This window comes from Bos mutus, chromosome 24 (assembly GCF_027580195.1).
Source record: "Bos mutus isolate GX-2022 chromosome 24, NWIPB_WYAK_1.1, whole genome shotgun sequence".
NCBI classification, from domain to species: Eukaryota; Metazoa; Chordata; class Mammalia; order Artiodactyla; family Bovidae; genus Bos; species Bos mutus.
Window position 1 is genome coordinate 55,967,331 of NC_091640.1, and position 17,391 is coordinate 55,984,721.

The window sequence follows — 17,391 nt, forward strand, 5'->3', positions numbered from 1 at the left end:
TCCCCGAGTCATGCAGCAAATTTCCACTGGCTATTGATTTTACATATGGTAGTGCGTATACCTCCATCTACTCTCTCCATTCGTCTCTCCCTCTCCTTCCTCCCCTCCCTCCGCCTGAATCCGTAAGTCTGTTCTCTGTGTCTGCATCTCCATTTTTGAAGACACTGATCAGCCAGACAGGCGCCAGCACCTGGGCCTCAGAGAAGACAAGAAGACGTGACAGCGCTTGAGAAGGGTCGGGAAGTACAGAGTAAAGAGGGGGAGCGACAGTTGTCGAAGGGAAGAGGAGGAGCTGTGGGCACTGATGATAGAAAGTAAATTTGAGCAGAGAGGGCTTTATAAGTAAAGGGGGGAATTCAAGTTCAGATCAGACCCCAGGATGTCATTCATCGGGAATATTTCACTCAAGCAATGCCCTGCCCTGACTGCGAGGGCATGGAATTTTATGTCGCCTAAGTAGTTGATAGGATTAAACACTGTTACTCATATTAGTTTTTGTGACTATGATCATGCCAGTGTGGTTATGCACTTTTTAAAAGCTCTTATCTTCTAGAAATTCATACTGAAACATTTGTAAATGAAATTATAAAATATATGGGACTTGCATCAAATGAATTCCAATCATCTCCCCTCAGGCAAAACAAGAGGGTATATACATGAAGAAAGCTTGAGCATGAGTGGGTAACTGTGGACAGTGGATGATGGGTATATAGGGTTCCATTATATTATTATATTTACATGTATGTTTGAAATTTTTCCATAATAAAAAAATTGTTAAGAAACACAACGTTTTCAACCACATGGAATAACAGAGACTGGATTTATTCTCCTGCTTTAGAAAACTTAGAAAACCACTATACATAAATATATATAGAGAGAGACAGAGAAAAAGATGTATGTATATGTCACAGTTGTTTCCAGACATTGAATTACAGGCAATGCATGAAGGGAAACAAAATAAGTCAGCCCTATAATTGCTCCAGCTTATCACCCAGGGTCAGTTTCCAAGCTGTTACACAGGAAGGAGGAACCCAGTTGAAGGCCAGCATTCTCACTGGAAAGGAGGAGACAAATATTGACATTCAGGAAGACCAAGACTTGTAGAATATACAGGGCAGAGTACCAGCGAAGACAGTGTTGGAAACCAAGGGGGAGAACTAGAGAGAGCTCCAGAATCTGTAATATCGTCTTCTTGGCTGTCTGTGCTTGAGAGGAAACTGCCCAAGGTCAGTGCAAACTGCATGGAAAAGCAGTAGGTTGAATAATTCCGTAAACCAGAACAGAAGGACTGAGTAATACATAGAGTTCTCAGAAGAGTTTTTCCTTAGTAATGGAACTAAATTAACCCCAGACTAAAGGCAGATTTGGACTGACTTCATAGATCTTCAAAACAATCCTTGAAAGAATCAAACAGATGCCAAATAATTTAACTGCATGCCAGAACAAAGTTCAACAGATTTAAGGAAATACAAGGAAACCAAGAAGACAACAAAGTAAAACTCACAATGTCCATCAGCCAGGCAAAAAGACTAGGCATGCAAAGAAACAGAAAAACATGATGCATATCCAGGAGAAAGTCAATCAATAGAAACTTGCTTCTTGAAAAGTCAGTCAAGAAATGACAGAGATGGTATAATTAAGAAATTAGCACATTAAAATAGGTATCATAAATGTGCTCTGAATTGTTCAAGAAGGTATAAGAAAATGTGAACATAATGAGAGGAATGGAAGATATGAAAAGAATTAAATGGAATCTATGGAAACTACCATATCAGGACAGTTTTAATACACTAGATTGGGAAGCACTAAGGAAATAACCAGTGAACTGAAAACAAAGCCAGAGAAACCATCCAAAATGAAGCACGGAGAGGAAACAAAAAAGACCAAAAAAAAGAGGAGTCTTGTTGACCTGTGAGAAAATATCAGAAGTCCAATATACTTGGAGTTCCAGGAAGAAAGAGGAAGTGACAAAAAATATCTGAAGAAATAATGGTCGACATTTTTTCTAAGTTTGATGAAAACTATAGACTCAGAGATCTGACACGCTCAACAAAGAGACCCGAGAAGCTCAAGGAGGATAAACACAGAGAACACCACTCCAAGGCTCATCAGAAAGACAAAAAATAACAGAAAAGCAGGGCTAAAAAGAAAATGCTAAAACCAGCCAAATAAAAAGACATGTTAAATACATTCCATACACAGGAACACAAACAAGAACTCCCCTGTGGACATCTATACAAGCCAGAAGGCAACAGAGAGACACATTTAAAGCACTGAAAGAAAAGAAGTCAATACCCTCAAAATATATTTCAACAGTAAAGGTGAATTAAGACTCTTTCACATGGACTAAAGCTGAATGAATTTACTACAAATATACCTGCATTATGGGCTTCTCTGATGGCTCAGTGGTAAAGAATCCACCAGCAATCCAGGAGACAGGGGCTCAGTCCCTGGGTTGGGAAGATCCCCTGGAGAAGGAAATGACAACCCCCTCCAGTATTCTTGCCTGGAGAATCCCATGGACAGAGGAGCCTGGTCAGCTACAGTCCATGGGGTCAGAAAAGAGTCAGTTATGATGTAGTGAATGAACAACAACCATGCTTGCGCTATATAGATGCTAAAGAAAATTCTTTAGGCAGAGTAAGAATGAGGCCCAATATGATACGAGATGGAAATTCGGATCCACGTGAATGAAAAGCACCAGGGATATTTGTGGTTTCCTCCTGAACCTCTCCTGCCTCTTCATCTCCTCATGACTTGCCCCCTCTGTCTGTCTTGAGTCCCGGAAAACTGCTCATTATCTCCAAATGGCTTCAATGGGAGCTTCTCCCCAAAGCCTTTCTAACCACCCACCCTCTCATCTTCATCCAGGCACTTGACGCCCTTCTATTGAGCTCCACAGATGCCTACACATTCCTCAGACCTTCTCTTTGTCCCACTTACGATTTTTCAGCTGGCCCCCACCTCAGACTGTGGCAACAGATGGCAGGACTCCATCTTATCTTTGTGGGAAGCTCAGTGGCTATGAATGAATGCAAGTTGGCTGGACAAGAACCAATTGGAACATTTGCAAGAACACTGAGCAAGTCTCTGTCCATATTCGTTCTTCAGATATTGACTCACTCGTTCATTTATTCAATAATGACTTCAAATTCATCAAGGAAAGAGAAAGTTGATCTATAGCCTACCCAAGAAAAACAAGCTGTCATCTGCAGCAGTTCTCCAGTGAGAGAAACCATAAACTCATCAAGTCCATCCTATCTATTATTTTATGCAGAACTCTGAACAAATAAGACTTTCTGAGAAGCCAGCAAGGTTAGTGGTGGGAAAGGAGCCAAAGTGAGCATAATCTGTTCCTTTACTGGAGTCAAACTGGTTAAAACACACACCTTGTTTCTTCACATCATACAAAGTTGACTACTTTCAACTCCCTACCTTACTTTATCTACCTTATGTGTTTAGCTAATATCAGAGGTAAATAGTTTTTCCTGCTAATCTAGTACTTTAAAATAAAGAAACAAATACTAGAAGACAGAAAAGTATAAAGTTCAAATAATGTCTCTACTCTATTTATAAACTTGTTTCTGATTTCTTTTGCTCTCCTTTCCACTTAAAATAATTGCTTGAGTAATCAATACCCTATTTATTTAAATATTCAATGCCTATAAATAGCTTTGAATAGCTCACACGTGTCTCAGAAATAAAACTGCTAGTCACACTGAAGAGAATGTTTGACTTCCAGATGTTTCCCCAAAAACTGGATATTTTAACCTAGTTAAGAGGTTGGTGGTAAGGCTATTAAAGTAGATTTTTCAATTTTTTTTACAAGTGTCTTACCTGCAACACCCATCTGTTTCTAAGCCACTTCCTCTTTAAAAGCAGAAAGCCAAACTTTACCTTTAAATCTGTCTTTTTCTTTTTATAGATTAAACAGTATTTTCCCCACAATATCTCAATGAAATGCTTTGCTATTTCTAACAGCAGTTTTTCTAATTAATTTCCTGATTATTAGATGTTTCAATAATCAAAAAATAATTTATGGTCTTTTTTTTCTGATTGTTAAATGCTATAATAATGTACTTGGATTTTAGAGTGAAAACCTCCATGGGGCAAGGATTTTTGTCTGCTTTTCTTGTGGTTGCTGTTCTTCATGAATTCCTAGAGCATGTATGGATGTGAGAGTTGGACTGTGAAGAAGGCTGACACCAAAGAATTGATGCTTTTGAACTGTGGTGTTGGAGAAGACTCTTGAGAGTCCCATGGACTGCAAGGAGATCCAACCAGTCCATTCTGAAGGCGATCAGCCCTGGGATTTCTTTGGAAGGAATGATGCTAAAGCTGAAACTCCAGTACTTTGGCCACCTCATGTGAAGAGTTGACTCATTGGAAAAGACTCTTATGCTGGGAGGGATTGGGGGCAGGAGGAGAAGGGGACGACAGAGGATGAGATGGCTGGATGGCATCACCGACTTGATGGATGTGAGTTTGAGTGAACTCCGGGAGTTGGTGATGGACAGGGAGGCCTGGTGTGCTGCAATTCATGCAGTCGCAAAGAGTCGGACACGACTGAGCGACTGAACTGAACTGAGACAAAAGTCTGTCACAGATTGAGAGTGTAATTCCCTCCATAAACGGTGGAATGAATGAATGAGCTGTGTTCAGCCTGGGGCAGACTCAGAAGTTTTCCTTGGGCACCTCTTACAGCCTTTGGAGTTGCTATGCTTGGAAGTGAGCTCTGGCCATCTGTTCTGTCTCATCTTGTCCACCTGACCTTTCTGTTTACAGTATGTTAATATATTTGATGACATTATTTAGCTTTGACTAACCATTTACAAATAGACCCCAGTGATTTTGAAAGAGGGGAAGGGGAACCATACTGCAGTCTCACATTTTACAAAGAGGCTTCCTTTAATCCACTGGGCTTTCAGCAGAGTGCCATGTTTCACATCACCATGGATCCCAAACTCAAATGCTTTCATTTTCCAGTACTGCTTTTCAAGTGTTCTCAGAGGGTTTCATCTTGAGAGTAACCCAAAGCCAGATTATATTCGCAACTAAAACATCCCATGGCAAAGCTAAACCCAGCCTAAACCCTGAAAAGAGACAGAGGAAACCCGGGCACCAAAATCCACTTGCTCTCTTAAACAATCTGGCTGACCAGTTAATTGGCCAGGATCAGAGAAATACCCTGAGCCAGGGTAAAAGCCTAATTAACCTTAAAATGAACTAATCTATAAAAAGAAAAATGAAAGAAATAATGCCATTTGCAGCAAGATGGAGGGACCTAGAGATTATCATACTAAGTGAAGTTAGAGAAAGATAAATACTCTACAGATCACTCGCATGTGGAATCTAAAGTATGACACAAATGACCTTATCTATGAGACAGAAACAGACGCACAGACATAGAGAACAGACTTGTGATTGCCAAGGCGGAGGGAGGGATGAATTAGGAGTGTGGGTTAGCACATGCGAGCCATTACATATAGAATGGATAAACAACAGAGTCCTACTGTGTAGCACAGGGAAGTATATTCAGTATCCTGTGATATAGCACAATGGAAAAGAAAATGAAAAAGAATATATATATATATACACACACATATGTATAACTGAGTCGTTGCTTTACAGTAGAAATTAATACAACATTGTAAATCAACTATACTTCAATAAAATAATTTTTTTAATGGGCTAATCTTATTTGGTCTGTCCACAATCATCTCCGCAAGTTTTCTGATGCAGATCTTTCCAAGGACTGAACAACAGACTCAAGAGGGATCAACCACCAGATTTCTCCACATTCTGGCTTATTCAGGATACATTCTGAAGTATCCAAACTCCATTATGATAGAAGAGATGTGCTCAAAGCCTACAAAGCAAGGATTTTGAAGACCCAAATGGGTGTGAGTGAATCAGCATCTTTCTAAACGTCTGTCACGCAGATCACCAACACTGTTTGGAATGCTTTTCAAAGCTGACGACCTGACATTTTAGTTAGTGGTAAAGAGGTTAATTTCCTAAATATCATTGCAAACACTATGCCTACTCATTTTTTTTTTTAAGCCAGATCATGAAACCTGCAAGGTACATTTATTTCAGCAACGTTGATTGGTTCAAAGGAGTCATAAAGACTTCTTCTAGTTGAAGAAGATCACTTTTTGCTATGATTGTGGAAAAATCCCCACCCATTTTCATCAGAAGATAGTTCCAACTTATAAGTAAAACAATCTATTTCAAAGGACACTTAAGGCACCTATGTTTAGTAACCTCCCATCCTTTCAATGCATTCCTCAGCGGAAAGGGGAGCATGGTTATTTTAGGGTCTTAAAAGCACTGGTCACAGAGCCCTGTGGCATTTTAGGGCAAAAGGCTTATCTTTCGCTCAGTGTTAAACATCTTTGGTCATTTTCCTGTATCAGTTGTACAATCCTATATTTTTACAAGCTTCCTTTGAAAGACAACAAACCGCATGTATTGGGTATTTACATATTACATATTTCACACTGTACATTCTTTCATTTTTAAAAGCCTACAATGGATTTGAGCTAAGTGAATATAAGAAGAAAGTCACAAGAATTTATCCAAAACGATGACTATTTTATTCTATAATTTACTTGCCTAAATTGTCTCAGAATGATGCTTCCTTTTAATAACAAAATTCCCACAAAAAGTGAGTGATATGGGAATCTAAATGCACTTCCCAGACTTGCTTCCCCTGTAATATCTGTAATAGAACAATCCTGAATTAGCTGCTACTTTCCATAATTCTTGTCAGCAAAATCTATCAGTAGTTCTAACTCTGATTATACACGCTGGTAATGTAATTAAACATGTTTTAAGCCTATCTCTGATGTCACAGTTTCAAATATAGCCACATAAATTTTAGCTATGAGTATTTCATACATAATTTATATATACAAATGTGTTTGCATGTGTACCTGGATTAAGGATAATAAATGTAAATTATATAATTTATATCTATATATGTTTAACTGTGTTTAGTTTCAATCAGACAATGGTTTGATATATATTTTTTAATGAGGGAAAATCCTACTGCAATATTAAGATTTTGTGTTCTGCAGACTTCATTTCTTAGTATTTTTTTAATTAAAAAGACAAATACATTTCAATGTTCTTTTTAGTAAATGTTATGCTTCCTGTTCCAAAACAACCTTAAGTTTATAAATAAGAGTTAATGAATCCAAGAACCATGAGCTTGTGAACAAACAGTTTAAAGTCAAACTCGAATTCTTTCCAAGTTGGATTTTCACATGATGCCGTTTATAAACACATTTTGAGGGACAGAGGGAGTGGTTTTGTCTTGTTTTGTTTTTCTATATTTTTAATAGACAAAATTACAGTTCTGCCTTGGAAATGACTTAAAGATTAACTGGATTTCTAAACCCATCACAAAAATGAACTTGTGCTAAGTCGGGGATTTCTCAGGAACCTCCACCCTCCACTGTTTTTTTTTTTTTTTTCCCTCTCTGGGAACATTCTAGACGGAAGCATGAATGGTTCTGAAACAGTTTGCAGAATCACATGACATCCTGTTCATTGAAGATCAAGGGCGCTTGCGTGGCATCCATTCCTGAAACGGGGATCAGAACAAGATCCTGAGAGAAGTAACGCTAACCTTGGCCTCCAGCACGCCGACACTTGTCCCTTTTGTGATTGTGACAGACACTCCCCCACGTACGCTTTCCATTCCCATGATCACTTCATCCCTCCTCTCTCTGCTGCCAAAGACAGTGGAGTTCCCAGAGTTTTGACACCTTGTAAAGACATTCCAGTGGATTCTAGCACACCCAAACAGATGGTGTGAAAGGAATACAGGGGAAGAAAATACAGGCCTCTGCCAGATTCTCATGTATTCTAGGTAACATCGTGTTCCAGGGGAAGAAAAAAAAAATAAAAAGGAACTGATATCATTGTTACCGCCTGCTTCCTAAGCCAAGCCACCATGCTTCTGCCAAAGATAACAACGTCTTTAAGATGGCTACAAAACTCCTGACATCATATGAGGCAAAAGAACTGGGCCTACCAGGGGGTATAAAACAATCATCTGTATTATTGTTATACTGTGTTACACTGACACTTACATGAAACAGAATTTTTTTTTCCCCTTTGAGCAAGGAATAACATCCAGCTCCAAATAACATCTCTGCTTCTCTTCCTCGTCCAGGGTGTGCAAATCTCGACTGAGTTTCTTCTCTGAAAGCTGGTGACATGAGAACAAAGTCTATATGAGACAGGCATTAAAGAACAACTAAATACTTTTCCTCCCAGGTGTTTAAATAAATACAGACACAAATAAAAAAATGAAAACAAGAAAAGATGTTTAACATCATTAGCCATTAGGCAAATGCAAATTAAATCCACAGCGAGATACTATTATACACCTATCAAGATACTATCATACACCTATCAAGATACTATTATACACCTATCAAGATACTATCATACACCTATCAAGATACTATCATACACCTATCAGAATGTCTAAAATTAAAGAGTGACACCACCGAATCCTGGCAAGAATACGAAGAAACTGCATCGCTCATACATCGCTAGTGGGAATGTAAAATGGAAACAGTTTAGAACTTTGGAAAACAGTTTGGCAGTCTCTCTAAAAACTAGACTAGCAACTACTATACAACCCAGCAATTATACTCTTAGGCATTTCTCCCAGAGAAATGAAAACTTATGTTCACACAAAAAACCTGTACATGGATGTTTATAGCAGTTTTATTAATAATAACCCAAACCTAGAAACAACCAGATGTCCGAACTGTGCAAACTGTGGTTGGTTAACCAAATGGTGGTATACCCACGCTGTGCGAGAGGGGTGGGCTTGGCTATCAAAGGGTATCAGGAGGGAGCCTTGTGTGGTGGAAACGCTGTGTGTCTTTACTGAGTCAGCATCAGCATCCTGGGGCACACGTTTCCAGTGTTACCAGACGGTACCAGTTGGGGGAACCGGGCAAGGGGTGTATGCAATCTCCCTGTGCTATTTCTTACAACTGCACAGGAATCTATAAGGCTCTCCAAGTAAAAAGTTCAATGAAAAAATATAACTCCTACTCACAGACAGAAAACAAACCCATGAGTATCAAAGGAGAAATAGGGGAGAGGGATAAATTGGCAATTTGGGATTAACAGATACACACGACTTGTAGACAAAATAGATAAACAAGAATCTACTGTGTAGCACAGGGAGCCACTGTCAGTCTCTTGCAATAACCTATAATAAAAAAGAATTTTAAGAATATATATAGCATATACACATTACTATATAGAAAATAGATAACTAGTAAGAACCTACTGTGTAGCACAGAGAACTCTACTGAGAACTCTGTAATGACCTATGTGGAAATAAAAATCTAAAAAAGAGCAGATATATGGATATGTATAAGTGACTCACTTTGAGTACAGCAGAAACTCACACAACATTGTAAACCAACTATATTCCAACGAAAAGTTAAATAAGTAAGTATACACATATATATGCATACATTAAATAAGTAAATATATATGTACATATTTGGGTTTGATCTCTGGTTGGGGAACTAAGATCCCATAGACTGTGCAGTATGGCCAAAAACCAAACAAAACTCCTGTTACAATAAAACTTAATCCACATAAAGACACAAAGGAAAATATGGACCTTTTAAACTGATTAATTTGAAGATTATAGTGATCCAAACAGAATTTCTTTTAAGTCTCCATATTATAATAGATTAAGAAACACGTGTGTGTGTGTGTAGAAAACAACAAATTACTTTTAGTTTTAATGACAAAAGGGACTACTACCCTGTCCATGTCTTCATCAACCTACTAAAAAGCTCTAGATCAGAGAAAGAAAATTGAGTATTCTACCAAGGATCTAATGGCAGGATGATACAAACATTAAGGCAGCAATATGCTCTCTGGGTGTGCAGAGATAAAATTATTAAAGCACCATTCTCTGGTTATAAATTTGGTTTGTCTAGAGGCTATGTATACTCTCTCATCCTTGTCCCTGGGGCCCAATGACGTGAATTATTAAATGACTAACCAACATTAAGGTACGGAATCTCACTTAGTACTGGCTTGTAACCCACACAAACAGAAAACTCATGACCCTGGCTTCCTTGCTTTTACTGCTTGTCAGTCCACACCCATATTTCTGTATGAGACACTGAAAAGTCACATTACAGAAGGAAGAAAAGCCACAGTCCTGCAGGTTCCATTGCTTCTTGAGATGCTCACCTGCATTCTCGTGGGTGTCTCATTAGCCATTTGCTTTTTCTCCAACTCTGGCTCTTCCTGGTCTGTTAGGTCCCTTTCTTCTGATGTGTTCTTTTCCTCTGCTTCTCCCTCAGCCCAAAGCCTGCCACCCCTGGTCTCCTTTTTCCTCTGTCCCCAAACTGGCCTTGCCTCTGCTCCAGCTCAATCCACCCCACTCAGCTAATCGTTCCTCTTTCTTGTACTTGAATCTCCCTACCTCACAGTTATACAATCCAGAAGTCAATCATATATGGGCCAACTAAAAAGAAAACTATTCTGTTCTTAAATAAATCCTTTCGACCTTACAAAATCCCTTAGGTAAAACCGTTTGGGGCTTTTGTTCATTTGCTTGCGGCTGTTGTTTACTTACACATGACCTCCCCCAAGCTGTCCAGAACACCTCTCTACAATGGAACTTTGACCCACAGGGTGGATGAGGACACATATCTTTCCAACTGCCTACCCTACATCTGGTGGCTCACAGTAAAGAAGCCACCTGCAGTGCAGGAGACTCAGGTCCGATCCTTGGGTCAGGAAGATCCCCTGGAGAAGGGAATGACAACCCACTCCAGTATTCTTGTCTGGAGAACTCCATGGACAGAGGAGCTTGGCAGGCTACAGTCCATGGAGTTGCAAAAAGTTGGACGTGACCGAGCAGCTAACACTGCACTTTTTCACCCTACATCTGTCTCCCTTCTCCCTTCAATAAACCACTCCTTCCTTTCTGTCTTACCCAAAGCTCCCTTGTGTAAAACTATGGCTTTATGTTTCTTACACAAGTACGATACCACACACACACACACACACACACACACGTATATAATACATAAACACACACACACATCAGCAACAGCAACTTTATTTTCCGGTAAAATCAATAAATGATGATCATTTTGTGCTACAAATGCTCTAAACTCTGCCCCAACGCATATTCTTCTGTGTTCTTTGCTCTGAAAAACTTATATAACTTGATGGGGTGGGTCAGGGGTGGAGGAGGTTATGTCGGAGCTACACACACATAAATCACACCATACCCACGAGGAAAAGCTACTCATGGATGATTTTATTGCTGCCTCTAGCCATCAGCACGAGGCCTTTAGCCTAATCACTGGTGGACAGAACCAGGCCAAATGAAAAAAAACCAAAAGAGAACCGTCTCTGGCTGTTAGCACACCCTCGTAGGCGTGCAATGCACACTGAGTTATTGCTTCCGTTGTTTTACTTTGCCTTATTTTTCGCTCAGCCATTTTATGGTCGCTGTGGTGATGTACTCCAAACAGGGTCATTTAGAAAACAAAATAACCAATACATTATTGGCAGTTTTTAAATGTGCAAACTAGACTACCCCCTTACATTGAAGCCATTTGTGCTTTTCACTGTGGATCACTTATCAGGTGGGGGGCGGGGGGATGTGCACCATGTATCTGAAGTAGGGGAAAGGCAATGAATTAATGATTTACATGATTACCATAAAGTTGAAAGTCACATGGACTCGATCTTTCCAGTCCTAGAATCTCTTCAGAAAGGTCAGGCAGTCCTCAAGTGAACGCTCAGACACAGATGAGCCATCTGTGTCATCAGTCAACTGGTGATATATGTGTTTTCTGTGTGATTCTGAGAACTCAGCATGGAAGCAATAAATTATATTAAACAAGAAGTAGTGATGAAATAGCTCAAAATTAAGAAAAAGCTTCAGGATTTTGAGTTGCATGTGGGAAAGCTAAGATTTTGCCTATAAATGCCTGAGGAATAATGTTTCAGTAATTTATTGTTATATAACAAGCCTAACGGCTTAAAACAGCAACTTGTTATTTCTCAGAAGTCTGTAGGCAGGCTGAGCTCAGTTGGGCAGTTCTTCTGCTGCTGGACATGTAGTGCTAGAGGACCCGTGTGGGGCCATCCAGCTGGAAGCTCAGCTGAAGCTGGAAGCTCAGCTGAAGCTAGATCAACCAAGCAGCCTCTCATCTCCCAGAACCTCTGTCCTGTGACTTCTCATCGACTAGCTGAGTCCAAGCTTCTTTCATGTGCAGTGAGAGCATGGCGAGGGACTGGAACCAAGGCGGAAGCTGACCGACTTCTTAAAAGCGAGGCTCATATCTGACCCAGTGTCACTCTTGCCACAGTCTGTTGGTCAAACCCAGTCAAAGTCAGATGGGACCAGAAGGGAGAGGAAACAGATTTCACCTATTTGTGGAGGAGCATCACGCATGCTCATAGGTAGGAGCTTTCAGCCGCCAACTTTGAAGACAATTCTACCGCAGAAGAATGGGAGGTACTAAATACAGGCTCCTTTTCCTGCAATAAGGATGCCGCATTTAAAACAAGGATCTTTTTGGCATTTGAAAGTCAGTAAAAACAATAATACTTGTGTGCTTGCAAAAAAATATTATCTATTTTTCCTAAGACTGCTAAGAATAACCCCTTACTGGCCAGCCAATGGGTCTCCAAATTCCCAGCGTCAGAGTCATAGCTTTGAGTTACATCATCTTCAGAAGTCCTGACTAAAAATGCAAGTACATCTGGTAGGGTCAACCATAAACACCTTTGGGTGAATCTAAGCTTAGCAACTACATTTGTGGGAGAACTCTGAGGTGGAATTCTTGCTCCACAACCAGTGGTTGGACTTTGGGCATCTGGAAGACTTTGAAATCTCTTTCAAAATGTTGTGGTTGTTACATGCATTTTTCACCAGTTTCTCAAATGGGTCAAATACCAAAAAGGTTAAGACTCACTATTCTAAATGCATGATCACAAAAAGTCTCACTGGGGAAAAGGTAAAGCTAAGAGAATTCTCTTTGGTGAGTAATTCACAGTGTATCTCTTAATTGTCCTCTAATTATTTACTATTCTTTACATTTGTGTGTGTGTCTGTGTAACAGACCACATCTCTACATGTGTAAGGAAGCATCTTCACTTTGCATTTGTATCCTCTGCTGGGAAGAACCTTATAACATCCTCAGTGTGCATCTGGCCCAGTTATCAAATCATGTTCCTTGGTACCCTCCTGGGGCTAAATGAGGCCAAGTAAGGGCATCCTTGCAGGGAAAGCCCAGGGGATGAGTGGAGCTCAGACTTGATCCATTCATACTGAGCAATTCTGTCTTTGATTCTCTTTTATTGCTGCTGCTGCTGCTGCTAAGTCACTTCCATCGTGTCTGACTTTTTGTGACCCTATAGACTGTAGCCTGCCAGGTTCCTCTGTCCATGGGGTTCTCCAGGCAAGAACACTAGACTGGGTTGCCATGCCCTCCTCCAGGGGATCTTCCTGACCCAAGGATGCAACCTGTCTCTCTTACGCCTCCTGCATTGGCAGGCAGGCTCTTTACCACTAGTGCCACCTGGGAAGCCCTCGCTCTTACTAAACCTACATAAATGTTTTCCTTTGAATAATGAATCCTGAGGCTAAAAGTTTGAGAATTAATAACAAGCCAATGCCCCCATTTCCAAGTGATTTATAAAAATGGTATTCAGTGGGTTTAAATATTTTTCTCAAAGTCTGCAGTTGGCTGAACTAGCGCTTTGTGTTTCCCAACTTTTAATACTGTTTAACTTTTCTAGTCTACTCCCTACCTCCCTACCAAGAACCAGCCTTTACCACCTCAGAGGACAGTGTTCCTCATACCCCAATACATGTTTCCTCTCTGGCAAAAAAAAAAAAAAAGTGTCTACAATTAGGAAAAGCCAGCCGATGTCAGAACCTTATCAGAATTTCAGGGGAAGAAAGCAGCCTGGACTCAACACCAGGCTGGGATATGGGAGGGAAGAAGAGTCCTGAAGAACCCAAGAAGGACTTCCCTTCCGGTGGCTAAGACTCCACAAGCCCAATACAGGGAGCCCGGGTTCCATGCCTGGTCAGGAAACTAGATCCTGTAAGCCAGAACTAGAAGTTTCCATGCAGCATGCATAAATACATAAATAGTTAAAAGAAAAAGAAAGAACCCAAGGAAGAGATCATTTCCAAGTTGACTTCATTATTAGATTGTGAACTGGCTCTGACTCTTCCCATAGCTCTCTTTTTCCACCAAAGAATAAATTTGAAGCAGCAGTCAACTGCATTCTTTTTTTCTTATGTAATGCAAAAAAATCACACTGTCCCGACCACTTAATTCCCAACAGCTAGAAAGTGCATTTCAAAGTCATCCACCATATTCTAAGTCCTCCAAAATGCCTAAAGGAAAGAAATGCTAGAGGAACCCCAATAAAGATATGTGTATAGATTTCTATACTTGGAATGTTAATGGGCCTTGACTAAGACCACTGTGATTTTAATACATTGTATTGTTTTATTCCTACTGTATTTTTAAATAGAACATCTCAAAACAATTAGATTAATTAAATATCCACGGGGATGCAGGAAATGTTTTCTTATCACACTTGGGGACTTGACCAGCTCAGCTCCTTAGATTTTTTCAGAACCTCTTAATGAAGGATTCTCACTTCATCGGAGCCTTGACAACTATTTCAATCTGTCATTAAGGAGAACATTTCAGTACCTGGAAATTTTTAAGACTTCTTGAGACTTCAATTTGCCAAATGTGGCTGTTTAGGGGAGCCATCCTTCTCCATGAGTGGCACACTTTCAAGCTCCCTGGCTTATTGTCTGAGAATGCAAAGTGGATCGTGGTCTCGGGGAGTAAAATACAGGTTAGAAAGGTTAGAAAAAGTCACCACGCAATTTTTATTGTCTATGTTTCGTCAAGACATGCAAAGTTGGAAATTTCACCCCATGCTAATAACACAGTATTAGTTACACTTGACTGCTTTGTTGGAGCCAAACCAAAGTCACTTCTATTCTCTCAAGCCTAAATTTTGAGAGCGGCCAGCTTTTTAGGAAAACAAAAGCTGCCATAATCTCGAGGAGAGGCTGGTGTCAAACCACGGGAGTTCTAGCAAAGACCACATATTATCGTGAGCTCCAAACAGTAAAGAATTCTGTAGCATGACAAGCTCTAAGAAAGAAACTCTTAAAAGAGATTCATTTTTCTCCGTGATGTCGACTGCAAGAATAAGCCAGGGGTGAACAAGAGGTTAGAAGTTGGAAACGAAATGATGATGGGTTCCTTGGCTTCATGGCCAACTCATTTTATGACCTTGGGATAGGCATTTCAGTCATCTAAAGGTCTCTACACTGAGACTTCCTGTTTATTCTCTTTCAAGTGTGGAGTTTGCATAGCTGCATCAAAGATTCTTTTCCTTTCGTAGAAGGACAGGGCTGTCAGCGTCCCGTGAAAGGCCACCTCTACTCTGCTGAAGCAGCACAGCGTGGTGGCTGAGAGCATAAACCCCGCCCAGGATGAGAGGGCTCCACACCCTGGCTCTCCTTTATATTGAACAACTCTGTGACCTTGGACAAGCTGTTCCAGCTTCTATGTCTCCGTGTCTCCAACAGGAAAATGATAACAGCAGCGGTGTTACTGGCTAGGGTAGAAGGATTAAATGCATCAATGACTGAAACCACTTAGAAGAGTGTCTAGCATATACTAAGGGCTATAAACTAGGTTTACCGTGAGGACTTTACAACTTAAGTCAAATGCATCTGTGTATAAAAATGGATAACTAATGAGACCCTACGGTGCAGCACAGGGAACGCTCTCTACTCAGAGCTCTATGATGACCTAAATGGGAAGGAAATCCAAAAACGAGGGGATACATGTATACACATTGCTGATTCACTTTGCTGTACAGCAGAAACTAACACAACATTGTAAAAGAACTATACTCCAATTAAAAAAAACTTAAGTAGACATTTTAAAAAACTTATCAAAATACTTCTGTTTTGTTTTTAAGCAGCCTCCTTCCTCACTGATGGAATTAGATTGTTTAAATGAATAGAAACTTATTTCCCCATGGAAACTGCAATGCATGATAGAATAGTGTTCATTCAAGACTTCAGATCAGACATGAATGACAGAGAAGAAAGACCAACCCTTCAATTTTTTCACTGTTTAGCTACCTGGAGACTGAACCTGAGTGATCCCATTGTATTCAAAAAGTTGAATCCAACTTTTGAAAAAGTTGAAAGAGCTCACAGTATTGAAAAGGTAAATAATATTAGTCATCTAGCCAAACACCTTAATTTTATAGATGAGGAAATTGAGGCACAGAGAGGTAAATATCTGGTTGCTTTCAGTTCAGTCGCTCAGTCAGGTCCAACTCTTTGCAACCCCATGGACTGCCTCACGCCAGGCTTCCCTGTCCATCACCAACTCCTGGAGTCTACTCAAACTCATGTCCATTGTGTTGGTGATGCCATCCAACCATCTCATCCCCTGTCATCCCTTTCTCCTCCCACCTTCAAACTTTCCCAGCATCAGGGTCTTTTCAAATGAGTTGGTTCTTCACATCAGTTGGCCAAAGTACTGCAGTTTCAGCTTCAGCATCAGTCCTTCCAATGAATATTCAGGACTGATTTACTTTAGGATGGGACTGGTTGGATCTCCCTGCAGTCCAAGGGACTCTCAAGAGTCTTCTCCAACACCACAGTTCAAAAGCATCAATTCTTAAGTGCTCAGCTTTACAATCCAACTCTCACATCCATACATTACTACTAGAAAAACCATAGCTTTGACTAGATGGATGTTTGTTGGTAAAATAATGTCTCTGCATTTTAATATGCTGTCTAGGTTGGTCATAGCTTTTCTTCCAAGGAAAAGGCATCTTTTTTTTTTTAATTTAAATTTATTTATTTTAATTGGAGGTTATTACAATATTGTATTGGTTTTGCATCTTTTAATTTAATGGCTGCAGTCACCATCTGCAGTGATTTTCAAGCCTCAAAAAATAAAGTCTCTCATTGTTTCCATTGTTTCCCCATCTATTTGCCATGAAGTGATGGGACCAGATGCCATGATCTTAGTTTTCTGAATGTTGAGCTTTAAGCCAACTTTTTCATTTTCCTCTTTCACTTTCATCAAGAGGCTTGTTAGTTCTTCTTCGCTTTCTGCCATAAGGGTGGTGTCATCTGCATATCTGAGATTATCGTTATTTCTCCTGGCAATCTTAATTCCGGCTTGTACTTCTTCTAGCCCAGCATTTCATATGATGTACTCTGTATATAAGTTAAATAAGCAGGGTGATAATATACAGCCTTGACGTACTCCTTTCCTGATTTGGAACCAGTCT